The sequence below is a fragment of the Pelodiscus sinensis genome, chromosome 1 (genome assembly GCF_049634645.1).
Source record: "Pelodiscus sinensis isolate JC-2024 chromosome 1, ASM4963464v1, whole genome shotgun sequence".
NCBI lineage: Eukaryota > Metazoa > Chordata > Testudines > Trionychidae > Pelodiscus > Pelodiscus sinensis.
The window spans coordinates 180,513,123-180,541,037 of record NC_134711.1 but is presented as its reverse complement, the minus strand read 5'-3'; the positions used below and the strand labels follow the sequence as shown (position 1 = coordinate 180,541,037).

Sequence of the window (27,915 nt, the reverse complement as noted above, 5' to 3'; positions counted from 1 at the left end):
GCGAATGGAATCTTTCATTTGCTGGCTCAAGAGCTCTGGGGATACTTTTGATTCATGTACCTTTATGAAAGCATAACTCAGATTAGAGCATATTCTACATAACTGAGATGAATTGTATTATTTTTGTGGTGTAACCTTACATGGAAATGACTTTCCTTCCAAAATTGGAGCGCATGTTGGAAAGCAAACCAGGTACGTGGAGCATATGCAATCTGTGTGTTTGAGTATGTATGGGTGGAGAGTTAGCTGGGAAAATTGCCTTCAGAGTTAAGAAAATAAATATTGATTAAAAGATAGACAAGGATGAAAAAATGAATGTCAAATGTATCTTCTTCCTGCAAAACAGAAAAAGCCATTCAATTTATTAAGGATCACCTGGGGCATGTTAGTTTGTGATCTTCGCTTGTTATGGGTGTTGCTAGAGTATTTCTTTATTTTTAATTACATCGGGCAATCCTTTTAGACTTCACACAGCAAAAAAAAGAAATTATATAAGCAGTCATGCAGCTTCCAATTCCCCTTCACAGACTTGCCAGATTAGAACAATATATGCTATAATCCAACAATGTCTTAACCTGGGTCTCTCAAAATTATAGTCTTAATTTTAAAAAACTGTTTTCACTATTTTATAATAAACCTGGTTAATTTTCCTTCATGTCTCTAAAATGGGAGGCAATTTCATCTTTCTATCTTTCACAATAAGTATCTTTAAATCAATTAATGCATTTTCTCCACTTGCAAGAGAAAATTACTTGTCTATTTCAAGAATTACATTATGGCTTTCCCACATTTTCTAATGGCAGTGTATTAGTATTGCTACCCCTGATGCCATAGGTAAGGCATAATATCTCAGAGCATGACTCCTTCCTTATGAGGGAAACAATCATAGCTTATTTTGAGTCTAGGTCAAAATAAAGCACTATTCTGACAAATCCCTAAATTCTTGTGGAATGAGGATTACAGGAATGCTGGAATAGCACACCAGCAATTTCAGGAAATAGCGGGTGCATTTAAAGACACAGTGTTGCTATTACAGGATATTTCCGGTATCCTGAAATAGCACCACAGTCTAGATGTATTAAGTGTGGTGGCTATTATAGATTATTTGATTTTTATATAATGGAAGAGCTATATGTGATGGAAGAGCTATCAATATAAACAAATGCCCTAGAATTGTAATACTCATGCATGTAGTAGTCTATGGCATTTGTGAGTCTACTTCGCCCACCATTAGATGTTCACTTTGAGTGCATATTTAGGAGGGTTGCTCACCTGCCTCCCAGCAAATTACAGGATAGCCTCACATTTCCACTCCTACACTTTTGGTGGTTCCTATTTACCACTCATATGTCCCATCCAGCTAATGTAATGTGGGGGTTTTATTACAGCCTTAGCAAAATTCCACTCAATGGAGAAAAGCAAAAGAACCTCTTAAAAAGGAGTAGGGAATGATATTCCTTCCTTGCCCTGCAGAGAAAAAATGGGCACAAGGAAGCTGCGTTAACAAAATGGAAAGCTACATCAACCAGGAACGAGTCTTCACTGACCAGCAGATAGGAGGGTGTATGAGGCATCTCATGGTTGTGAGGGTACCACTTGTAAGTGAGACAGGCTTGTCTATGCCTGCAATGGGTCACCTTTCTGAATCACCCAGGCATTGGCTGTTCTAGCATTTCCCTTGCCTCCTTAGCCCTCACAGGCTCTAGCAATAGTCTAATACACATGCTGTTTCACTAGACACTCAAGCTATTAACAGGTGTGCTGTTCCAAAACCAGCGGTACACTCCAGCTTATCAGTTTCATCTCAGATTATCATTCTGTTTAAAACACAGCACTTGCATATGTACGTATGTGTGTGTGTTTGGGGTGGAGGGAAGTAAAAGGATTTAAATTAAATACTGAAACTTGCAAAAGTACCGGGAACAAATGATAAATAAAATTATGACACTCATGACATTCGTTCTAGAGTCAAGACTCAGTTAATATGATACTTTTCTGTCCAAAGTTTAACTCGCCCAAAGTTGTGCAGCATTTTCCGGACATTTTTGCTGGGACCTTCCTTTCATAAAACAAAACACAGTGATGGTTTGTTTTCCCAATGAAGTTTGTAGGAAGTAATTCACTACTTCCAGTTATTCCATAAATCCAGTGTCTCTACTAGTAAACAGGATGCTTCCCAGATGTTGTAAAAGAGTCGCGCCGGGCTACCCATTAAGGGCAGCTGTTGCCCGCTTTTATTGGTCACCCCTAACAAGCCAGCTTCCCCTCACCACAATCCGCGGCCAAAAACCCGGCCGCTCGCCAGTCCTTCTTTGAGTGCTGAGCGCACAACAATGCCTTTCTGGCCGACGGAGAAGGGAGGGTTCAGGCCCACCCTCTCTCCGAACCCCGGCCCAGGGCCCTAAAGGCAGGGACTTACGGTCCCTCCCTAGCGGATGGGGGAAGTGCCCCAAAGCACACCCGCTCACGGGCTCCACGACCCTGCCCTGGGCCGCATCCTTCTCTGTCCTTCCTCCGAGCCAGTCCCTTCCCCGTGCTCTTGGCTCACCTCACCTTCCCCACACTCCGTGACTCCCCGTTCTCCACTCCCTCTTCCCTCTCTGGTGCCGGACGCAGTTTTAAATTCCCCGCTGGCCCTGCTCCGTGACGTCATCCCTTCTGCGCCACCCGGTCGCTCTCCTTTCCCCGTGACGTCATCCGCTGGCACCTCTCTAGCCCCACCTCCCGGGGCATTTCCCGGAGGTGCCTCTTGTTCCCCGCCGCTAGCTGCGCCGAGCCCCTGACTGGCTGCCCGTCCCAAAGTCCCCGCGGTGCGCAGATTACACCCCCACCCGCGCATCCTCCTGCTCTCGTCTCGGATACCCCGAGTGCGGGGCGGGCGCACCCTGTCACAGATGTGTTTTGTTTTCTAACTGTATCCACTCTGTACTGTTTCTTTACTATCTCCCCCCCCCACACACACACACACTCCGCCAATGGAGTGGAAAAGCCCTGCCAAAAATGTGAGAAATGGTCAATCTTTCAAAAATTTCTAGGGTGTAATTCACTCTAGTATAGAGGCCTAGTTATTATTCAAGTCTTATTAAAGACGCTCTTCATAGGGATGACTTTTAGCCTAGCACATAGCAGAATTAGTCTAAATTTTCAGTAGTAAGTTCATGTAAGTCAGCCTGCTTCTCAAACCTCATCTGACATTTTTATTTTTCTTTCAAAACAGGAATGAATAAATAAAATGGTTATGAATTTTTGTTAACAAAACTTTTTTTCTTTCCCTGGTGCTATCTATATGCTTTCAATGCTTTTGATTTCAGGCAGCAAGGAATTTCTTGTATATTGTTCAGGGCCCAGTTTTCCAATGTTCAAATCTGGTCTTGGATGCTCAGATGGGCAGTTACTTATGAGACAGCACCAAATATTGTCTTTAGATACTTATAGGCAATTTGAGTGCTTACCTTTTAAGCATCGGGTTCATTAGTATTTAAGCAATGAGAGTGGTACGGACTTACAAAAAACAAATATTAACTCCTGTTTAAGAGAAGAAAAAATTGTCCTCTCTATAAAGGAGGGGGCAATACTGGAACAATTAACTAATTATTTAAATGTGGAAAAATGACATTTTGAGGTGTACAGACAGATAATTGTTCTTTTTGAGGATACTTTTGGAATCCAGTGCAGACTGTGATACAGTTAACATAGTTTTATAATGATCCTAATAAGTTGAGAGGTCCTGTATGGAAGAGAATTATAAGTTTCCAGAAAAAGCAGTCTGAGTTTTTTTACTGGTGATCAGAGGTTCAGAGAGAGTGCTTCAGCAACTAGACAAAGGGGCAGAGGACAGACTGGAAATAGAAAAAAAACCAACTGAGAGATTAAGGAAGGACCTGTATGCTGATTATCTCTGAGCTAAAGTTTTGACCCAGATGATTGAACTCATTCTTCAGCCACCTCATGTGAACCATTGAATGATCCACAGGCCTTCCAGCAAATAAGAGAAAAAAGTAATGTCCAACCTCGTTTAATGGTATAGAGCCAAACTGCAGAGATGAAGATTCTGCAGAGTTTTCATGTGGATGCTCTAATATAGAAACTGTTGTCCTACTTCTTGTAATAACAGTTGTGCTTTCCTTTTAGGCTGCTTTTCATTTGGTCAAATCATAGAACTCATGAGACTGAGGGTATGTCTAGACTACATTTAAAAAAAAAAAACTTCACCTGTGTCCACACTGCAATTGCGGTCTTTCAAAATTAAATTGAAAGAACGCAGATTTTTTTTCAACATTGGTAAACCTTAAATTATGAGGAAGGACGCCTTTTTCGAAAGAGCTCTTTCAAAAAAAGGCATGTGTGGACACAGAACGGAGTCATTTTTCGAAAGAAGAGGCAATCTAAAAAACAACAGGTGCCCTGGTGGCCATTCTGTGAATAGCAATCAGGGCTTTCTTTTAAGAGAGCATCCATGCAGTCTGGATGCTCTCTTTCAAAAAAGCAGATCGCTTTTTCGACCTGGTTTTGAGGTGTGGATGCTCTTTTTTGAAAGAAGCTTTTTCAAAAGAGCTCTGTCGAAAAACCTTCTTTTGAAAGAAGCTTGCAGTTTAGACGTAACCATCGTGATCAGCAGCAATGAGTTCTGGTCATAAAGCCCTGAGTACATCAAAGCATGAACAAGAACACTGGCTTATATTAGTCGAGTCCAGGAAAGCATTTGACCTATTGCTTAATTTTAAGCATGAGAGCAGTGCCATTGAAGCACATGGGACATTGAAGCAAATGTGCTTTAAGTAGAAAGTCTGAGGTGGGTCATGGACTACAGGTATAGTGGTGGGTCATGGACTACAGGTATAGTCGCACAAGAGAAGGTGTCTTTCTTTTGTATCTCATGTGAAGGTCCCTACTTTATTCAAGACATTGTGGATCCCACAATGTTAGGCTTCCACTGCAATTTTGATGTTTAATTAGCTTACTTAGTACAATCCACAATTTTGCATACATTTTGAATATGCAATCAGTACTGCACTAACAATTCAATGCCTGTAAAACGTCAAAGGGTAACATAATTTACCTCAATTTTTAGAGCAGTAATGTTAAAATTTTTAGTCTCCTGAATTTTATGTTTTACCAGTCAAAGAATGTAATATACTTGCATCAAACTGTCTGGTTAGCATAACAATTAGCAGACATAATATAATACTTGAATGTTTATCGTTCCATAATTTTTTTTCTTAAACAAATAAGTCTACTCTAGCTTTTCCAAATTACTGCTATTAATAAAGGTCATTTGTTACTTTTCTGTGATTTTTCCATGTCTTGTCTACAACTCAGCCTCAGTTATTTGAAGATTCAAGTAGGGTTGCCCTTACGCTAACTGCCTGATTTGCAAATAATGAAAAAGAGGAATCGTATTATGGTTCGCTTTCACAGTCTCTTTCCTTGCTCAGTAAATTTTTCCCAGTCTGTGATATAAATAATTTCATTCTATATCCACTGAAATCAGCAGTGAAATCTTTTGTGTAAGCAGATCAAATGGGATCAAATGAGAACACTTCAGGAGACATGGACTTACAGATTTTTATATAAAAGCTGTGATACTGGGCAAAGTATGGCTCTAATAATTTATGTCAACTTAATTCTATCATCTGGAATTATGTTTGGTTTAGGTGCACCTATTAGGTTATTTTTTGCATGACAGATTTTCAGGCAAGCAAACTTGTAGGTTGCTTCTTACAATGTAGCCCATATGTAAGGGTCTTTCAAGGCTCAATTTTCCGGTTTCTCTCAATTCAAACATAGTTATAACTGTCTTTTGGTTGACTTGATTAATAGGAAAATTTAATTATAAAGATAAATGAATCTGACCCATGCTATTCAAGGATCAGTCTTAACTCTGTCTGGCAACCCATTATTCCACTGGGCTTATGGAGAATGTCAATAACAAAGGCTGCCACCACTCTTCTAGCTTTTATCTTGGATATCTCGGGAGCCTCCTGCCAAGAGCTTAGGTCAGAATTTCCTGTAACATCACTCATGGAAAAGCACTTGCCAAATCTGTGCTCCAAAGTCTGCATAAGCACTCGGGGCAAGCACTGAACTCAAAGGTGCTTCTAATTTTTCCTTGTTAATGCCTTATCAAATATTCCAGAAAAATAATATTCATCTGTTCAATAGTCCTGAAGTGCCCTGACATTAGTGATAATAATTTTATCAGAGATAGGACAAAATTCCATCTGCTTCTGTCAGGCTGGTTTTCAGAATTTTTTCCATTTTTTTTTCTGACCAGAAATCACCCCATCTATTCAGAGGTACGGGGGAGTGGAGGGGGGGGGGGGGAGTGTGCTACTGTTGTTTAAAGTTAATGGAATAATAGCTGCTCTGTTAATATTGTCACACTTTAAGCCAAGGACAAAGCCTCAAGGACATTTTGACTATTCTTTATTCCAAAACATAATATGTAGGTTATACCTCCCTGGACTGACATCCTTGGGAACCGACCAGTCCTGGATGAAGAATTTTGCTAGACCAGGGCAGGTCATTTCTGCTCTCCCCTGCCACTTCCCCCACCCTCGACCTGGCTTGGCCACTGCCCAGATCCTGCCACTGGCCTCACTGCCCTGACAGTTCCACTGGGCTTCCCAGTGGGTTGTGCTGGGCTCCCAGCTCCACCCTCCATTGGGAATCTCTGGTCCTGGAACCTCTATGGTCTTAACAGACTAAAATTGTTGCTGAACCAGAGAATCCTAGTTTAGAGAGGTTCAACCTCTATTTCCAAATTCTTTTTTCCTATAATAAGATAATGGCCCATCATTACTCAGCATCCTATAACACACATGGTATAAGACACATTACCCCAAGGGCAATTCAAAATAACAATAAAAGAAGGAAAATATTTTTCTTTTATAGGAATTCCTTCTTTATTAATCAGAGAATCCTAGGCTACCAGCACATACTGACTTAACTGAAAAGTTTCAGTAGGGGTACAATAGCAACAAGCCTCTCTGTATTTGACATTAAATGTCTGCCCCAATTTCTTGTTATTTTATTGCTACAACTTCTAAAAAAAATCCTCCTCCTCCTCCTCCCCCGCACCACCACACACACTTTCCCCTGTCAACATCCAGTTCAAAATTGAATGCAATTTTGTGGGAGGCTCCTAAAAAAATAAATGATATCTGAAGGTATATCAAATTCTTCACAATCCGAGCCCGCTATTATGCCTGTTGAAGAGCCAGAGATCAATTAAAATAGCTGCTCAGAACTCAGGCATGATAAAGAAAAGTACTGCCTCCAGAAAAAGGATCCACCTGCCAGCAGCCAATATTAGCTGTTGTAGAAGTTCGATTGTAATACCTGATATAAGGCAGTGGTAGAATAGACATGCTAGCCAAATAAAATGGTGAGCAAAGTTCCTTGGGGAATAATATAGACCGTTGTACATTAAAACACTTCTGCATTTATGTATATAAGACATAGTGCTGTGTCTAACAATCCTAAATTAACAATTTTGGTAGAAGCTGAGACCTATAGATTGTAGGTTAACTAAAGGTGTGTCTAGACAGCACCCTTCTGTTTGAATAAGCTACGCAATTTGCACTGCACAAATTGCGTAACTTATTGTGAGTCTAAGTCGAAAAATAGCAGGCAATTCTGGTATCCCAAAATAGCAACACAGTCTAGACATACCCTAAATGCTGGATAACAAACACATTAATTCAAGTACGGTCACTGACTTCCAGTTTCTCTGGAGATGCTCCATCCAGTCACTACTCTCATTCTACCCCTTCCCTCAAGTCTCCACCCTCACCCTGTCTTTTCCCACCCCTTGTGTGACTTCTCCTTCAAGTGCACCCAGTTCTTGCTCTACCTCTTCCCCCTGCCCTGCAGTGCTTTCCACCCGCTGTCACACAACTGATCGATGGTGGGTCAGAGGAGCTGAGTGGAATGGAGAGGAAATGATCAGTAGGTGGACCGTAGGTGCTGATCACCCACTGTTTTTCCTCCATGGGTTCTCTAGCCTCAGAGTTGGCACCTGTGAATCCCAACTTCATTTAAACTAGTGTCATTTAAGTGAAAATAGTGCTCATGTAAGTATCTAGGTCATCCATATCAGAACTTTACACCATTTATGTTCTGAAGTCAATCTGATTCCTCAGGTGAATGAAGTTATTCACATCCACAGAGTCAAATCACATATTGTCATCATTTAACATATTGTGAAGATACATCATTTTTGTTCTGTCATTGTGCTGCTATAATTATTAATTTGTACTATAGCATCACCTAGGAGGCCTCGTCATAGGCCCTGGTGTCAATCATCTTGTTTGCACAGAGACAGTTTTTCAATAGTTTTAATGTCTGTATTTTACGGAGATGTAAAATAATGCTAAACATTTCTAGATGGTTATTTGCTTAGGCCACATGATATTAAAAGTGCACAGAGTTTTTGAACTGAGAGTCCCACAACTTTTTGAACTGAGACTCCCAACTGCAGTTGGCAGACTTTGGGCTTATGTTACCACTCTGGAAAATAGCTGTGTAAACAGTATTGGGTAGGAGTTGGAAGTGTAGGGATGGAGATAGGTTTCAGATCCCAAGCTCCAGCCTGAGCTACAACTTCAAAGGGCTGTCTACCCTACTATTTTTAGAGTGCTAGCATGAGACCCAGTAACCCATGTCTGTTGACATGGAATAAGTGCCTTGCTCCAAAATGCTGCGTAGTCATACCCTGTGGCTACGTCTACACTGGCATGATTTTCCGGAAATGCTTTTAACGGAAAAGTTTTCCGTTAAAAGCACTTTTGGAAAAGCGCGTCTAGATTGGCAGGATGCTTTTCCAGAAAAGCACTTTTCCCAGAAAAGCGTCCATGGCCAGTCTAGATGCGCTTTTCTGCAAAAAAGCCCCGATCGTCATTTTCGTGATCGGGGCTTTTTTGCAGAAAACACTACTGTGCTGTCTACACTGTCCCTTTTCCGGAACAGTTTCCAGAAAAAGACTTTTGCCCAAACGGGAGCAGCATAGTTTTTCCGGAAAAGCACTGATGATTTTACATTAGCTCATCAGTGCTTTTCCGGAAATTCAAGCGGCCAGTGTAGACAGCTGGCAAGTTTTTCCGGAAAAGCAGCTGAAAATGAATGAACAAGAATTACCCTATGGCTAAGGTTAAACACAACTTAGTGGAGAGATCATATGAGCTGATGAAACTGGAATGTGGTGTTTCCGACCAACGGTGTGAACACAGAGCTACAGAGTATGAGTAGTGATAGTACAAGTTTTTTCCACCTTTAATCCAGAGAAACCTTTTCTATGGATGAAAGAAATCTAAGGTATAATGGAAAATAATTGGTGGAGAATGAGGAGAGGAGAGGGAAAAAATTGAGAACAAGGTAACAGTAAAACAAGAATTTTTTGCGCAATAAGCAATAGTTATGATGTATGCTCTGTCTAGCCTTTGGCAACTGCTATTTTCTTGTATGTATCAGAACAGAGGTGACCATTCTTGAGTTACTTGAATCTAACACTGAAGTTCTGCATGATCAGTAAATATGGTGGACCAATGTCCCATCCCACCCTCTTATTGAAGATACTGTTCTCTGCTGAATCCTTGGTTGAAATGCATATGGGCTGTAGTTTTACAAACTTTACACTAGATCTTCAGAAATGATGTCATATTCCTATAAATACATTAAGGGAATCTAAAAATCCAACATCAGCAGTATTTTTTTTGGATCTCAAACTTGCAGTTGGTTGCAATCCGCCTAAATTCCCTGAAATAATTCAGGTTGCTTCCAAATAGGCTTGCATGCCAAGTGTTTCATACATTCGGCAAAGGAATTGTTCTTCACTCATTTTCAATTGGCAATCTAGTTCTAGTATAAAAAAGTTAAAGGAGTATTTTACCAGTGAAAAAAACTCCCAAGGTTATTAAAGATCATTGTCATACTATATATCAGATTCAAGAAGGTAAAATGTCATTTTTATCATGACAGTGGGGAGATGAGACAGAGGAAGAGCATATAGAAAAGCAAGATTTTACTGCTGTATTTTATGTATAATCTCTTAAATGGAATAGCTATCTAGCCATTGAAACTTTCCACTATGATCAGTGGAGAGTAAGTATCACTTCTACTCTCAGCTACAGTTTTCTGAAGGTCCTCTAAGCAAGGTCATGTACATATATAAACACACACACATATACACACAAAAGAAAGCATTCCTGCTTCCTCCCCTCCCCCCTTTGTAATGGATACTGCAAGTTGACACAGATGGTAATAATAAGGAGGCAAACTCCAAAGACTGCCAATTGCGTCAGTACTAGTTCTTTCAATATGCCTCATCTGAAACGATAACTATAATTCATGTCCCATTGTATGCTACTGCTGTGCCACACATCTTTTTAAAATATTAAGTGAATTATTCAGAGAACCTACAGTGCTGGAGCATTGGTGGAAAATAAAAATGATCTGCAATAATCTAGCTTTGAAAAAATAGGAGTTTAATGCTTCCCAGCAATGATCTACTTTCGGAGTTGGATTAAAAACCACATATGAGTTTATTGCTTGGTATATTTTCTATTTCTGCTGGCATTATCTTACTTAGTGTCAGCTGTTCAGCTTTGCAATGGGGTTAGGCTGCTGAGAAGTAAGGTGTGAAAAACATATTCCAGGGGAGCACTCTCAGGACATGGATAAATATGAAGTCTGCAGTAGCCAGCAGTAGCAGCAGTAGCCTTTTTGAGGTTTCAGAGAAAGTCCTGTTAGGTGAACACAAAACTAATATAGGGGAAACTGCTCTGGTAGTGTAAAGGGCCTTAATGAAGGCTTCTCTAATCTAACACAGTCGTTGGATTCTTTATATTGTTGGAAAGGCTCCTTTACACCTCAGTGCAATTGAGAATCAGATCATTACTCCCTCTTCCTTTCATTTGCACAGTTCTGATTAATGCTAGAATTGTAGTGCCTCAGTGCACAATGCCTATTTAAAAGGATTTTAGCATTTTTTTTTTAAACAAAAGGAATCTCAGATTAGATGGGGCCGTAGGTGCCCTCTAGAAACTCACCTCCTTGCCCCATGAAGTCATTGGAAGGTTTTTTTGCATAGATGTCAATGACACCACAGTTACTTGACCTTCTGTTTTTATCAGAGATCACATAGCTTTTTTTTCCCTGCTGCATTGCTACATGAATATTCCTGAGAGGAGAGATTGTTTCTTTGTAGATGAAAGTGACAGAGAACTAAACTTCTCCTTTATGATAATCTGAATCAAACTGGGGATCGAGGAGTATTCCCATTCACAACCTGTTGCTGCTACAGTTTTGCGTTTTTAAATATATTCTGGGAGACGTGTGTGTATAAAAAAACCCCCACAAACAAACAGAATTCAAAACCAGCTGAACCACATTTTCTTAACTTCTAAAATATTCATTTAAGTTGCGATTAATAAACAATACTTTTCCAAATCCAAAATAACTTTGTGAAGAAGCTGTTTTCTTCTTCAGTCATGTACAACCCTTCATAGTACTAATTTCTCCACTTCAGCCTAATGAACAATGCACATCAAAGCCCTGAACCAAGGTTCATTGAAATCAAGGGATAGACTCCCATTGACGTCAGTGGGCTTTGGAGTAGGTCCCATGTTAATCATTCTTGTCCTCACTTTCAAGGCCCTGCACTAAATAACTCCTGCATATGTCCCTGAGCTGGTCTCTTTTCTCTTTTCTCTTTTCTCTCCTTTCTCTCTTTTGCTCAAAAAGTGACATGAGCTTCAATATTCCTTTCATCTTGTCCTCTCACGCTTTCTTTTACGCAGCCCCTTATTTTGGGAATACCATATTCAACCCTGTTTGTAGTGTGATGCCAAACACATTGAACCATGTTTTATGTAACAAATAGATAACTCCTTTAATAAAAAGTTCCCTTATTTACTAAACCCTCTCTTGCAACATACTCTGGATCTCTTATAAATGTGAAGGAACAGAAACTCCATATCCCCCTCCTTTTATAATAAAATAAAACCTACGCTGTTAACAAATATATAAAACAACATTTCAAAATAAACTTTAAGTCCCTTAAAACTGTTTACACTATTATATGCCCTTATCAAATGTAATATATATAATCCTGAGCAGTATTCTACAGAGCATGTTTCTAAGGTCTTATCAGTCTTCCAGTCCATATTCTCAATTTTGTTGAGGTTCCATGCAGAATTCCCTATGGTGGAACTGTCTTCCTGACAGCATATCTACAGGTCTGAAATCTTCTCTTTGTAATGTTGGGAAATACTGAAGGTGAATCAAGTTCCTCAGGAGAAGTCCTTTTGGTTCTCCACTAGGAAAAATCTGGTAGTTTCTGCCTCATTTGGAACAATTCCAGTGGCCGAGAGTTTTTGAGCCAAACTTGGTCTCTTGGTGCTTTTTGTCTTTACCAGACACTGAAGATGCTGCCAATTTTTTTTATTTTGACATCTCATTTTTGAGAACTCGTTGATCAGTATGGTAACTCTGCACCTGTTTCTTAAGTTCTCTGGTGCAATACATTCTGGATCAGGAACACTATAATTATTCCATGATGGTCACACAGCCATCTCTCTTATCTCATTTATAGCTCTCCAACATTTCTTGATTGGAAATGAGGGGAAGAAAGATAAGACATGCATACAAAGAACACCACAAATCAATATACCCATTACAATGTGTACATATATTTCAGCATAGCTGTGATCTAATTATTATCACGTTCACCCTTCTATCGCCTTCCATTCCTTCCTCCTTTTTTTTATGTGATCCCAGCTTGGTCTGACATGTCAAGGATACACTTGATGTTCCTTGGGCCAGAAACCATTTCTTTACTAGTGACACACCTAGCCTTACATAAATGTAATAGGTAATAATCTTTTACTCTTCCTTCATATTTCTCCCCAAACCTCTATTTGATTCAGGGCTAAACCAGGCAACATTCTTAAGCACTTGTTTAACTTTGCTGACATAAGTGCTCTCATTGACTTTAATCCGATAATATCTCACCACTATCTTCCATTTAGGCTATACTCATTGCCACTCCTGAGTTTCAAAGGATTATTAAGCAAGCAAACCCAGAGCTCCTGCTTGCCCATATGCTTTGTGTGAAGTACTTTTTTATTTTCCTTATTTTTCTTGTTTAAATATTTCAGTAAAATCCTTCCTTTTCCAACATGAATCTTTCTTCCGAAGGTCCTTGTTTCTCAAAGGATTTAAATCCAAGCCTAACTTTAAGCATATGTGTACTTGGATGCTTGAAATTAAGTACATGCTTGTGAGCTTTGCTGAATATGGTCCTGAACAAATAGTTTTGCCATCAACTATCCACCATTTATTTTCCAGTAACTGGTCAGCTGTCCAGTATGCAGTAGAGAAAGTTAGGGTATATCGCACTGGAATAGATTGCTCATCCATCAATGGCATTACGTACCTGTGTCCACAATGACAGCGATGGATTTAACCAAAGCAACATCAATCATGAAGTGGTGAAAGAAAAATATTCAAGTGAGCATAAAGACAGATTTGATCCTAACAGACTTACAATTTGCACCATTGCAAGTTTTCCTTTTACCATTTTTTCCTTCTTAGGTAAAGGGTTACTGGTAGGAGAAGGTATTCCACTTACTTAGACCTGGGAATGGCATCACTACAGCTAATAAATTACCCAACAGTAAGAATGAAAAAGCAAATTGTTTAGGGGAGCGATTCCTGGGGAAACTAATTTTCCAAATATTATTGGGACCTGCCTACTGTAGTCCCCAAGCTGTTATACTAAAAAGTGGCTTTACAGAAAGATTCCACCCACGGTTACTGAAATTAGCAGTAGCAGTAAATGAATAGCCTTGCAGAACTTTCTGCTGAATATAAGAGGCATGTATTGTAGGAATTAAATTAGCACATACATTACATTCCAGCAGTTGCAAGCAACAGCTTTGCAAAAAAATGGCCAGTTGTTATTTTTTCCCCCTTTTTTATTTCTAGCAGGTGTCCCTTTCTGGTGATCGTGAAGGAGTCCTTAAAGCCAAAGTGGAAACAGTGAGTGAATGAATACTCCCTAAGCTCTTTTAAAATTACATACACATTCTGAAGCTAAAAATATCCCCAAAGTGTACATTTATAATTTCATGTAATGCAAAGGCCTGCTTGTCAATAACTCAGTTTGCTGCATTTGTTATTCTTTGCTCAAGTTAAACATTTGACATTTAAGCCCTAAACAGAGAGTCAATAGAACTGAGTCTCAGCAAGATATCTCACAAAGATGACTTGGATTTTCTAAAAGTCTTGTTCGTGTATTTCAGTTACATGGGTCTGCATTTCTCACAACACCTTAGCACTTGGGGAGGTGGCACAGTGTCAGGGTGTAAAATACAAAACAGCTGCATTAACCACTGACCCAGAAGAGAAAATATTAGATGCAGCAGTGTAAACTTTAAGCCTAGTTTGGCTCGCAAATGTCAGTCCAGGGCAAGCGCGTGTAAGTGATGCAGTCTGTGTAAGGGAAGGGATGTCCAAAGATTTCAATGGAGGTCATGGGAAATGTCACCTGTCTTGAACTTGATCATAATCAGTTCTAATTCTTAAAAGGCTGCTGGTGTCTTTAAGGAATGCAGTAATATATTTATGGGCTTTCTGGTTTTTGAAACCCAATGTAAAGTTTTAATATAGGAAAATGCTTACCTTGTGGACAGGCTGTGAAGATCATATAATAAAGGTGATTTGTTATGCTTAGTGAACAATGTAAGTTCTATTCATACTAAACATTACTGTTACTTTTTCTTGTCATTTTAAAAGCTGTGTTAGGCTTGTGCTACATGAGTGTTTCATTTCATTAAATGTAAGTAAATAGAAGTGACTTATCTCTCAAATAGAAAATGTGAACAAATTACACATTGTGCAGTGCATTTCCCATCAAATTTTATTTGCACTAAGTAATTTCCCTTTCTTTAATTTCCTTAGAAATTCATGTATTTGCAGCACTGAATTTACACTATTCACTTTTTAAAATTCATTCACTAGACGAAAAATCTGATAGCTGCATAGTAGGCTATTCAGAACTGAAAGAGTATCTAGCAGCCATCTGAAAAGACTTACAGCAGGTAAACTTTCTTCCTTTTCCAAACATGCTACACTTCACACATTGGGCCAGATTCTCAGTCCTGATATATCTCTTTGTAGCACTCAAACTGATATAACAGGAAAGCAGGGGGAATCCTCTGGGACAGAGTCTCTACCACTACTTCTGCACCCTGCAAGGCAGTGGGCATTGCAAAGGAATGCCAGAGAGAAGGAAGCATATGGCCAAAGCACAGAATTTTATACAGTAATATTTCTGTAGAGTTTTTAAACCATGTTACAGAGTTATGCATTGCTACTATAGAATCTATAGGTTGGTTTAAGAATCCTATAGAAAGAAACAATGGACATTAAATCCTAGAGGACATTGCCATAATGGGATTGTGCAATGAGATTGCCCCCTATCCCTCTCCATCCTTTATTCTGTAGGTTTGATTGAAATTATATTCTGTATGACTTTTCCATAAAGGTTAATAGAAACATTTGCTCTTATTTCAACCTCTATTAAATAACTGGTTGCTCTGAATGTTCAGAGAGAGAGACAGACACATTTCCTGAATAGTAAAATCCCATTTGCTCTTGTGTCATGGTAAAAATGTTGGCCCTTAGGCCCTTTAATTGTGCAATGTTTGAACTACAACCTACCTAGGGTCCCAATTTTGCTATTCCTATGCTTACTGTTGCACACTCTGAATGGATCCATGAAATTCAGTGGAACAACTTTCAGTACATACTGCTAATCAAGCACATGATTTGTAGAATCAGGGACTAAAACTACCTACATCACTCAGAGCTGTCAAAAATTATGTGCCCTGTGCAACATAATTAGGTTGATGTAAACTTAGATATTCCTCCATCAACTGAACTTCCATGTGTCAGAGAGGTGGATTATCTAGTTCAATGCAAAAACTCCTTCAGTCCATCTGTGGCACTGTATCTGCACTACTGCGGTGTAAATACGTGGCTTTCAAAGTTATTTGATTATGCCCCTTCTTTGTGTCTAGTTGTTTACATCACACCCTCCCTGAAACAAAACCTTTACTTTGTTTCTATCCCTGCGTTCAAGCATAGCTGCAACTTGTGTATTTTTATTACACTAAATAAGATTCTCTTTAATCATCCATCTCTACTTCTACTTGCTTTTCATATTTAAAGAATGTGATCTTACGGTAGTTATCCTATTAGTACGATTGGAGGAAAGAATGTCATTAGCTCAGTTGTTTCATGCCAACTAATAATGGAATGGAGGGGAGTGAATTAATCGGAGAAAACAGTGTTCTACATTTATAAGTTATATTCAGGAGTTCTCTGAGCTAGAGCTGAAGCATGTTTTTCATTAGGGATTTTCAAATGTGGTAAATGCATAGGGTTGGCAATGAACAATATGGGCTTTCCCACTTTGCCAATTTTCCCTCTCTCCTCATGCGAGCCTTGCTCTTTCACACAATGTTAATCTGAAAGCACTAGCTGGCTGTGGCAGATGCACTGCTTACGCCATAAGAATTCTGGTTTGCTCCTGCTTTGAGAGAGCCAGTGAAAATAAGCATGAAGGTGTGGCAGTCATCTTGAGAGGAGCATTTGGGATGGGTTGTATCTGCCTCCAAAATATTACAAGGAACTGGAGATGAAAACTGTATGGCAAGGGATTCCTACAGCTGGAGGAGATGATCTTAATTGCAAATTTATTCATTATGGCTTAGTAAAGAGGAATTGGGGTGAGAATCTGCTACTGGCAGGAGGAAAAAATGTTAATTATAAACACATTTATTAAAATAAGTGTGGGGACATGAGAGAAAAAGGGGGTTTCATTTTTAACACATGTGCACTATTAATCATGAATGATACTATGGTTACAAATGAAAATTTGTTGTGAGACAGGGCAGAAGGGAAAATTTATTTTTATTAAACATATTGATCCAATTTGCATCCTCTGATACATGCATATAACTCTCATTGATTTCAATGGGAGGCCTGCACTTGCGTTTCAGGAGAGAAGTATATTTTGTATGTATTAACCATCATTAAAAATATAATTCAGGGCAGGATTGAGAGAACTGCAGCTTGGGGGAAGGGAAGGGCATAGAAAATCTGTTTTTTTTTTAAACTACACTTTCCAATTGTCATCATATTTTGGCAGAGGATAAAAGGTATAATGCAAAACCATGAAACAATATGCCATGTGCATTAGAGTAACACTAATAAAAATTTCTCCTGCTTTGCTTTTAAAAGGGATGTTGTAATGGTCAGTAATGCTAACAAAGATTAAAACAAGCTAGACCAAAACTTTTGGTAACATGGTACCTAATAGTACAGGAAGAAGATATGTTCCCAGGTTGAAGCAAGCACTCAGACATGTCTGTTTCTTCAATTTAAAATGGATTGACAATAAGCTTAAATGTCAGAGTTGTGTTTTTTTATACATATTTAGTGCTGTACAAACACAAGAAAAAACAAGTCTTTGTCTAGAGGAGCTTGATGAGTCAGGCCTCTAATCAATATAGTTTTTCCAGTTTTACACTGGAATATAAATTGAAAATTTAAATATAAATGGGTTATGCTGCTGTAAAGCTGAAATAACACATTAGTAAATAAAGTCCCAGAGAGAGAGAGAGTGCATATGGCTGGCTGGAATGTGGGGCATTTGTATATTTACATGCCTTGCAAACATTCTACCCGGACTGCAAAATGCAATGAACTTCTTCTTTGTCTACACACACTCACTGGATGAACTTACCAACCATCTCTGTAAATGGGTGACAGGAGAGGCATCACGTGAAGATTTTTCTCTTGCCTCTACACTGATAACTTCCATATCTATACTCCTGTCATTTGAAGAAGTGGGTTGTGCCCACGAAAGCTCATGATACCATCTAGGGCTTTGTCTACACTACACATTTTTGCGGCAGAAAATATGTTAATGAGAGACTCATTAGCATAAGTTGTGATGCCATTAGCATATTTTCTGCCGTTTCTTTTTGCACAAGGGGTTTTTACGCAAAAAGTAGCATTGTAGCCACTTCCATTTTGGCAAAAAACCCGTTTGCGAAAGATCCTTATGCCTCTCTGGGAGGCAAATATGCTAATGACATCGCGACTTATGCTACTGAGTCCCTCGTTAGCATATTTTCTGCCCCAAACATGTGTAGTGTAGACAAAGCCTACATGTTTTGTTAATCTTTTAGACGCTACTAGACTATTTGTTGATACCTAAGTCTGGTATTGGTCTTTCAGGAGTTACTCTGTTACACATCCTTAAAGACTTCTGAGAATACCCTTTTGGAAATCCATTCCTCGCACAGACTCAGCATTTCCAACACCAAAATCCTGAACTTTCAACATATATCCTTTCCTTTTCCCATATTCTCCATTGCTTTTCATAATACTATTATCCTCACCTCCAATTAATCTCTCTTTTGAGAGATTCTTTGTTTCTCCAGACATTTCCAGCTCTCAACAAATTCTGTTTGTTTCCTTATTTGGTCCTCATCTCCTGCTTCCAATTAATTCAAGCAGGCTTTCAACTCCTTTGATGGGTATGGACCCAATATCTTGAGCTGCATGTCTCTATCTTCATTTCCAAGGCTCTAGTTTTTGCTTTGATTTCCTATCTTGAATATTGTGACTTCCCATTCTCCCATCTTCCCCTCCTCCCTTTCTCTTCCATTAAACATGTTAATACTCAAGATTGTGTCTTCCCACTTTTTGTATGTCTGTCTTCTCCTTTTCTATGTGAAGTGAAATCTGTATAATGATCTAACCTCACATTGTTCCTTTTGAGTAATATTCTTTGTTTTTCTTTAATTTAAACAAAAATTAGGCCTTCTGGAATGTGTTTTAATTCCCACTCTATTATTTAATTACTTCCCAGCCAAGTACTGTGAATTTACTGAGGAACAAACAATATTGCCTGCAAAGATGAAGCAGATTAATTGTAATATGTTGGACAAAATGTAATTTTATAATATTTGGAAATCTAGGGCTGGAAAAGTTTCACTGGCAGTCTGTACACTGGTACACAGTTACAATTAAGACAATTTGAAGAGCTGAATATTGCTATAGTGGTCACTACCATGATGGTTATCAAACAGTTTCCATTTTGACCCCTCATTTTGTTATGCTTGTAACTTTCCAATTTATCCAGCTGTTGGGTTGAAATTTTCCATTTTTGGTCTCTGGCTGAAGTGAATATTTCTTTAAAGCCTGAGTGCAATCTCTTAACTGCTTATGAGTTAGGGAAGTGTTTGTGTGGTGGTGGTGGTGAGAAAATAAACGTTCCTACTTTAAAAATAATATTCTAATCATGGTTTTTTTTAACAGTGTATGACTGATGTCAGAAATCTGAAACCTAGCTAATGCATAGACTAAGACTTTGTTCAGCACCTCCTGGAGGAGCAGCATGAGAAGGTACACTCAAGAGAGAGGTGAGGCAAAGGTAATTTTAGCCTACTTTTGTCCCTCAAGATTCTAGGCATTTCCAAAAAAACAGCTCCCTCAGTTCTTCTAATTAATAGCAGGCTCCTGAAAGTTAGCTATGGGCTGCTCTGTAGAAAAGCTCATAATCACCTGTAACCTCACCCATTCCCATACCTGGCCTTACCCTGACTCCAGCATGCTCCATTAATTGGCTTGCTCACAGTAGGCCTGTTAAGATCCTATACTATGCCTTCCAGATAAACTCTCCCCAGTTCCTATAGCAGTATATAGAGAGTAACAGCACAAAGAGAATGTCCTCCATAATCTTCAGTGAAATGTATAGCTTTCCTTAATTTGAGGAGGGTAAACACAATAAGAAGGTATTAGAAGGGGATAGGGGAAAGGTCTTGAAGTTCCATCTTGAAGAAACTGAAGGAGAGGGCAGGGTAGCAGACCTCTCTGCCTGCCTCTGACCACAAAGAAAGCTCTACATAAAGATTAGATAGACTAATATCAGATTCCAAAGAAAGATTAACTATTCCTTGGAGTAATGGAGCCATTATAGAAAAAGCTCCCTTGGTAGTGAAACAGAAATTGAATCCAAAGCACGTGAAACATGATTAACTTCAGACTATGTATCATGTCTGAATCAGATACAGAAACTTGAGTGAAGCTACTCAAATTTCCTGGGTGGCAAGTTAAAAGGACCAACTCCGGAGGAAAGTAATCACAAAACTGACACAATATGCAGTTTGTTCTCAACATCTGGACCTTATTCATTAAATAACTGCTGACAATTTTACAAACATCCATAGATGGAAAGAAACTGTAAAGCATGGGTAAATCCTGACTTTGCTGAAGTCAATGACAGAACTTGAATTCAGCTAAGCCAGGAATTTAATTATGTGTTTTCTGGTTTAAAAGGCTGGCAGCAAAAATTGATGCAAAGTGCCTTCCCTCTCTAAAAATGATATAAAAAAATGAACTACCCTTTATTCTGCAAGAGCATCAAAATATTTTAACATGCAGTTTCCATGACAAAAATATGTTTTAAAATAATTAAGTTAATTTGGGAAATTCAACATACTAAAATGCATTGACCTTTTTTGTGATACAAAATACCAGGTGTGGAATTGTGGCTCGACTAGAGTTATGTCATTGACTTTGTTGGGGCATGTATATGTATTATATACGTCTTGCTGGATCCAAAATAAACAATAGTGTTTACAGACAGCTAACTAACTTTTTTCTTAATAATTTGTATGTTGTTTGGGATCTCATTGTAACCACAGCAACACAACAACATGTCAATAACTGAGATCAGCAGTCATGTTAACATGGTCTGTTCAAAGTGAACATGGTCTGTTCCTGTTCCCCTCAGAATTACAGAGAATCAATTCCTGACTCTTTGGGCCTGCAAGACCATTTCACATAACGTAACATATACAGAGAAGTCTTACCAAATTCATGGCCATAAAAAATGTCACATGAAAACTGGTCTTTTGTGTGCTTTTACCCCTATACAACACAGATTTCACGGGGAAGACTAGCATTTCTGAAACTGGAGTGCCAGACCCAAAAGGAGGTTGTGGAATGGTTGCGGGAGATTTTAAGGCGATTGTAGATGGTGGGGTTGCAGTATTGCTCCTTTTACTTTTGTGCTGCCTTCAGAGTTGGGCAGCTGGAGAGCGGTGAATACTGGCTGGCTGCTTAGATCTGAAGGTAGCATCACCATCACCAACAGCACAGAAGTAAGCCTTGCGACTGCTCGTGATTCCTTTTGAGTTGGGACCTCTATGGATACAACACCCAGAAAATTCAGATTTAAATCTCTGAAACTGTGAAAATTATTATTTTTAAAATTCTATGATGATGAACTTAACCAAAATCAATCATGGATTTGGTAGGGTGCTACGTATATATAATCTGAAGATTCTGATTAAATTAACACTGAGGCTCTCCATTTTCTAGGCATTTGAAAGGCTCTTTTGAGTTTATGAACAGTCTTCAGATCAGCTAAACTCTTCATTTCCACATCTAGCAACTTAGAACTGAATGCATCCAATTTTCATTTGCAAAGCCTTAATTTAGTGTTTGATCATTTTAGGAATTCTTGCAATCTGCAGTTAACTGTCTTCTCCAGACCACAATCCTACATCACTTTTTTTCTAAACATGCTCCTCTTACAAGGATAAGATAGCAGCACTTATTTATGATAATTCATTTAGCATGAACAACTGTTATGTTCTTTTACTAAAAAAACTTGTCCTTCACATGCATGATGCTTCCCTCAATGCAGCACACAATTGATAGACACTGTCAAATAACGATTATAACATACTAGCAGATTTACCTGGTGTTTCTCAAGTCCTTAACTCAATTACGGTTTGTGGGTTTTTTGGGAGGTGGGGGGTGTGATGGGGCAAGGCAGCCCCGCACTGAACCCACAGGGCCCAGCCAGGGTTACCTGGCTGCAGAGGCCCCTCCCCCACAGCTCTACCAAGCATGCCCGGGCTGCAACAGGGCTATAAAAGCCTGGGGAAAGACTCAGTCTGGAGAGACAGCCGGAGGAGAAGGACCGGGGCAGGGAGCTCCCTCTCAGCTGTTGTTGGGGACGCCAGGAGAGGTAGAGAAGGACGCGGAGGTGAGTTGGGGCAACCCCAGGACTACCGACCGAGGGGACGCCGGCATGGAGCTCGCAGCCAGCTGCTCAGGTACAGGGGAAGGTACCCCCGGGGACTGGGAAGGAAGTGGCCCAGGGCAGGAGCGGGAGCTGCCTCTCCCACTCAGAGAACCTCGGTGCGTTTCGGCCGGACTGCCTCGCCGAGGGAGTGACCCGTTACCCGGTCGCTCACAGGGCCCTGGGCTGGGACCCGGTGGAGTAGGGTGGGCCTGGGTCCCCCTACCCGGGGGTGTGCCCCGCTATAACCCCTGAACTGCATTGTGACTGCGCTGTGGACTCAGGCCAGAGGGCCTAGGCCTTGCTTATAGGGCCAGCTATAAACTGCATCGTAGCGGTGTTGGGGACTCAGGCGGGAGGGGACCGCCACAGGGGGAATAAAAGGAAAATGTACATGCTATATTTAAATGATTGTCTTTTTTAAAAAATAAAGTGTTATTTTATTAAGTTAAATTTTATTTCTGGTTAAAAAAAATTTGTTCATTTTATATTTTAGTAATTTTTAAAAAATGGGAATTCCATCAAGTGTATTTTTTTTCTTCATCAGTGTAAACCAGAGGTGAGCAAATTCTGGCCTGTGGGCAGGTCCACAGGGTTAGTCACTGGTGGGCCCCTACCATGTTTACCTGCGCTTCTTCGGGTATCAGACAATTGGAGCTCTTGTTGACCACAAACCACTATTCATGCCCAATGTGAGCAGCGGGAAGTGACATCGCAGTCAGTGCTGCTTTCTGCCATTCACATTGGCTGTGAACAGTGATCTATGGCCAACGAGAATTGTGATTGTCTAATACCTGGAGAGGTACAGGTAAACATAGCGGTGGCAGCCCACCTGCAACTAACTCTGGCAGGATGCTGTTTTTTATTGGCCAACCCTGGTATACACTCTGGCTGTGTCTACATTGGCATCCCTTTCCAGAAAAGGGATGCTAATGAGACACTTCGGAATTGCAAATCCGCAGGGGATTTAAATATTCCCTGCAGCATTTGCATTTACATGGCTGCCACTTTTTTCCAGCTCGGGGTTTTTGCCAGAGAAAAGCGCCAGTCTAGACGCGATTTTCTGGAAAATAAGCCCTTTTCCGGAGGATCTCTTATTCCTACTTTCAAAAGGAAAATGTACATGCTATATTTAAATGATTGTCTTTTTAAAAAAATACAGTGTTATTTTATGAAGTTAAATTTTATTTCTGGTTAAAAAAAGATTTGTTCATTTTATATTTTAGTAATTTTTAAAAAATGGGAATTCCATCAAGTGTTGGAAAAGGGCTTATTTTCCGGAAAATCGCGTCTAGACTGGCGCTTTTCTCCAGCAAAAACCCCGAGCCGGAAAAAAGTGGCAGCCATGTAAATGCAAATGCTGCAGGGAATATTTAAATCCCCTGCGGATTTGCAATTCTGAAGTGTCTCATTGACATCCCTTTCTGGAAAAGGGATGCTAATGTAGACACAGCCAATCTGTTTTCCAGAAACATTGATTTCTAATTTTCAAATCATACGCTTTGATATAGCAATGCCAAAACGGAGTACCCACTTCAAATTTCTCCATTTTATCTCTTTTCTGTAAAGTTTATTGAGAATCAATCCTATCCAGGTTCATTCTATTTTACTGGCTCATCTTAGTTCAGTCTCTTTCAACATTTGCTCAGTTATGTCAGTTTTAAGGACTGTATTTGCCTGGGTAATTCTGTCCCTTTTCTGTTTGGTTTTATGAGAAGTAATACCATTTTAGGCACGTTATGTTTTCCTGGCACAATCAAAACCTTAAATTGCCTTATGTTACGATAAGAGGAAACTCTACCAAGTTTGGCGGTCCTAACTCTTACCATTTAGGAGGAGTTCTTGATCAGACAAACAGACTACCATAATTTAGCGAATATAACCTGTGAGTTATATTTATTTTTACAACCCCCATCCCCCGTGGGGTATATTCAGGTGCAGGGTATAAAGGGTTTTTTTTTTTTTTACTCATCATCAGGGGTTTTTTTAACTCACCAGAGGCTGGTGGTTCCCACTGCAGTGCAGGAACGGGGGGCGTGAGTGGCTAGGTAATTCCGCACCTCCCTCCCCCCGCATCATAAATTAGCAAATATACCCCTGGCACAGAAAAGTCTTGTATACCCTGCGGGTTATGCTAATGTGCGGGGTATACACGATTTTTTTTACTGAAATACAAAAAACCGCAGGGTATATTCGGGTGCAGGTTATATTTGGGTGCGGGGTATATTCGCTAAATTATGGTAATGCTCTAAAATATAGTAGATAACATTTTAAATGAGAGAATCTTGTTCATTCTGTTCCCAGTTCAGTAAATACTTACTATACACTTAACTTAAAACATGTAAAATAGTCTACACTAGAAGATACTTATGTCCATACTCCTGAGTGATGTAAGTTATATCAACCTAAGCACCAATGTAGATAGTGCTATCTCAGTGGGAAAGCTTTTTTTGCCAATATAGCTGCTGCCTCTCATGGGAGGTGGAATATGTAAGCTCTATGGGAAAGCTCTCTCCCGTAAGCTTAGAATGTGTTCCCCAGAAATGCTCCAGCGGCATAGCTGCACCACTTCACATGTTGGTGTAGCCTAGTGAAGTGAATGCAAGTGTTTGTGTGCTTCAAGGGAAGCATGTGTGTATTTGTAGAATTGGGGTCTGGACAGTAGGATGTTCAAGTATACATGTATATTTTTTCTGCCTTGGAGACTTCAGTGTTTGAAATCCCACAAACGTCTTTTTAATACTGTCTGAATTAGTTGTGTCATTATCCACTCCTACATGGTGATTGACAATTATTGATAATGCAACACTAAGTGCTAACAAATTTGATTTGATAATCATTTAAATAGATCCACAAATGTGAGTACAGTACTTTATTTCATCTTCCATGAAAAACCATGACCTACAAATATCTAAACTAATTACAGGTTGTTCTTACTTAATTCTTTTAAAATTAATCTCTTACAATTCTGAGCAGAAATCCAGCACATATTAGTATAAGAGCAATCTAAAATGTATCCTCAGAGGCCATAATTTCCCTATAGGTTACTGAAAAGAAGGTAGACACAACAATTAACTCATTCACCCCATTAATAGGGAGCAACTTAAAAAACATTTTCTCTTTTGAGTTATTTGGCAGTAAAGTGAGCATTCTGCAAAGTATCTATCATATTGCACCCAAAATCTGGCATCTGAAAAACCACTTGGAATTCTTGTGCCAGACTGAAAAATCATGTTCAAACAAGAAACTTGTAGATTGACTAAGAGGATTTATATACTTCCTTGAGATTACTTCATAAAGGGTTGAATTAGAAATTAGAGATCTTACATATGTTTAATTCAATTTTATCCAAAATGTTTTGCCGAGTAGAGTGACAGATATCAGCAGTGTTGGTCTGCTTTAGCTGTTAAATATCAGAATATGCTAATACTATGACATTGAAAAATCAGCAAGTTCCAGCAGACAGAGAGAGAATTTTTTTTCTCATAAGGTGAGTCTACACTGCCCCAGAGGTCGAAATAAGATACACAATTTGAGCTACACAAATTGAGTATCTTATTTCAATGTTATTTCAAAATAGCTTATTTTGAAATTTGGTGCTGTCTACAAAGCACTTATTTCTAAATAAATTGCTGTTCTGAAATGTACCTTATTTCTTGGGGAATGAGGTTTACAGGGACATCAGAATAGCAAGCCCGTTGTATTTTGAAATAACAGGTGTGTTCCAAAGACAGGCAATAGCTATTTCAGGATACCTCCGTTATCCCAAAATAGCACTGCAATATAGCCATACCATAGTTAACTCACAACTAAATATGTTTTCAAATACATGATTTACTAATTAAAACTCCCATGTATTCAATAACAATTATTTGACTCCACATGAGAAATCCTTAATATATGTCTAACATTTTTTGTAAAATTACAATTATGTATTTTATACTATATTTAAAGTCTTTTAACAATACAATATTTCAGCACTGGTGATGTGACCCAAATATTCTAATCATATGTCATGAATAACAGAAGTTGCTTGTAATACTTTTACTGAATAAACGAAGGTACATAATTCAACAGCAGTTTAACATACTGTTATGCATGCTATGATTTTCAAGTCATGATATTTTATCCTCACTCTGCTGAAATTTTTTTCATAGGTTCATAACTTTAAAGCCAGAAGAGGAATTATGATCAGTGACTGTAAACTGCATTGACAAAAAGCAGAATTTGGCAAAAAGAACAAGAACCTGAGTGTTGTTGAAGTAAAATATAGAGTACTTTAACTTAACCCCAGAAGTTCAAGTGTTATGAGAACAAAGTTAAAGACTGAGGGTATGTCTACACTATGGATAAGGTTGAATTAAGATGTGCAACTTCATCTACTTTAAATGTGTAGCTGAAGTTGAAGTACCTTACTTGAATTTTGGTGCTGTCCATACTGCAAGAAGTTGAAGGAAGTGCACGCTTCCTTTGCATACTCTTACTCCTGGTGGAAGTAGGTCTACCAGCATCGATTGGAGCACCTCTCTCAGTTATAATTAGCGTGTCCTCACTAGACCTGCTAATTTGAACTCTGGAAGATCGATAGTGGCAGCTTCAATCTTCTCTGTAGTGTAGATGTATCCTAAGAGCTTAAAAAGGAGACAAACTGAGTTTTGACTTCTCCTTTAATTATTTTAACAAAAATACCACAATTTAAATTTCTGTTTTAGTATAGCAGAATTGTAACAAATTGTACATCAATGGATTAAATAGTCTTCATATTAGCTCTGATCCTGCAATTGGATTCTCACCTGGCTGCAACTGAAGGACCCAGACTCTCTATCTTATAATGTTGGTGTCTGTAATACTAATGTAAGATATATTTAAAATCTAATTTGTATACATGTCAACTATAGGAGAATTCACAATGAAGTGTAACTTGATGCATTTAGCTATATCCATGCCTTGTTTGAAGAGTTGTGCCAAAACTTGCTATTGTTGGAAAGCAAATGAGAATTGCATACTTTACTTAGATTTCTATTCCTTCCTGGTTTTTCATATTCATATCTTACTACTCTATGTAAAGACTAGGACAGAAATGTTGTTCCTTTCTTAAGGAAAACTGCCAAGTAGCTTTTTGTGATGCTAACAAACACGCAAATTCCAATTGAAACCTTTGGTGTTGCAACAAGATCAAATAATTTGATATGTACAGGAAATAAGACGAAGGCCTACTTTATTTTTCAAATAGTTTACAAAGATATGAGCATGTTCATATAAGATAAGTAGGAAGATGTAGATAATCTTTAAATTGTTCTCTTTTGAAACTATTGTTAAGAACAAAAGTCACTTTGGTATAACGCTGCTAAAATGCACATTCAGTTCTAGGGTTTAAAACTAAATAGGAAAAAAGTATTATTATGTGTGTAAGCAGGGGCTGAACTGCTGCTTGCTGTCAGCCAGCTGAAAGGAGGGGTGGGTGTGCCCACTACAGTTGTTTAGCTCTACAAGGTAATTAACTGTTAACTGTTGACATGTAAACACTGCTCAGGAGAGAATCCAAGGTGTGGCTATGTAAATCCCATTCAGCCAGGGCTGATGGAGGGTCAGTGTTGGAATGGAATGTGGAGAATTGTATATAATTTGGGACTGTTGTGGGGGTCACTAATCATGCTACCCCTAAATGTGGGAACTGTCAAACATGCCACCAGTGCTTGCAGGAGAGACACCACCATCATGGTAAGAGGTCTCGGAAGAACAAG

At 39.1% G+C, this 27,915-nt stretch overlaps 1 long non-coding RNA gene across 1 annotated transcript; it reads left to right on the top strand.

Annotated features, from left to right (window-relative positions):
• Positions 1-27,573, top strand: LOC142826944 (uncharacterized). Its single transcript, XR_012901228.1, has 4 exons — positions 1-192; positions 13,987-14,040; positions 19,396-19,499; positions 26,329-27,573. It is a non-coding gene; the product is annotated as an uncharacterized LOC142826944 (long non-coding RNA).
• The last annotated feature ends 342 nt before the right edge of the window (positions 27,574-27,915 follow it).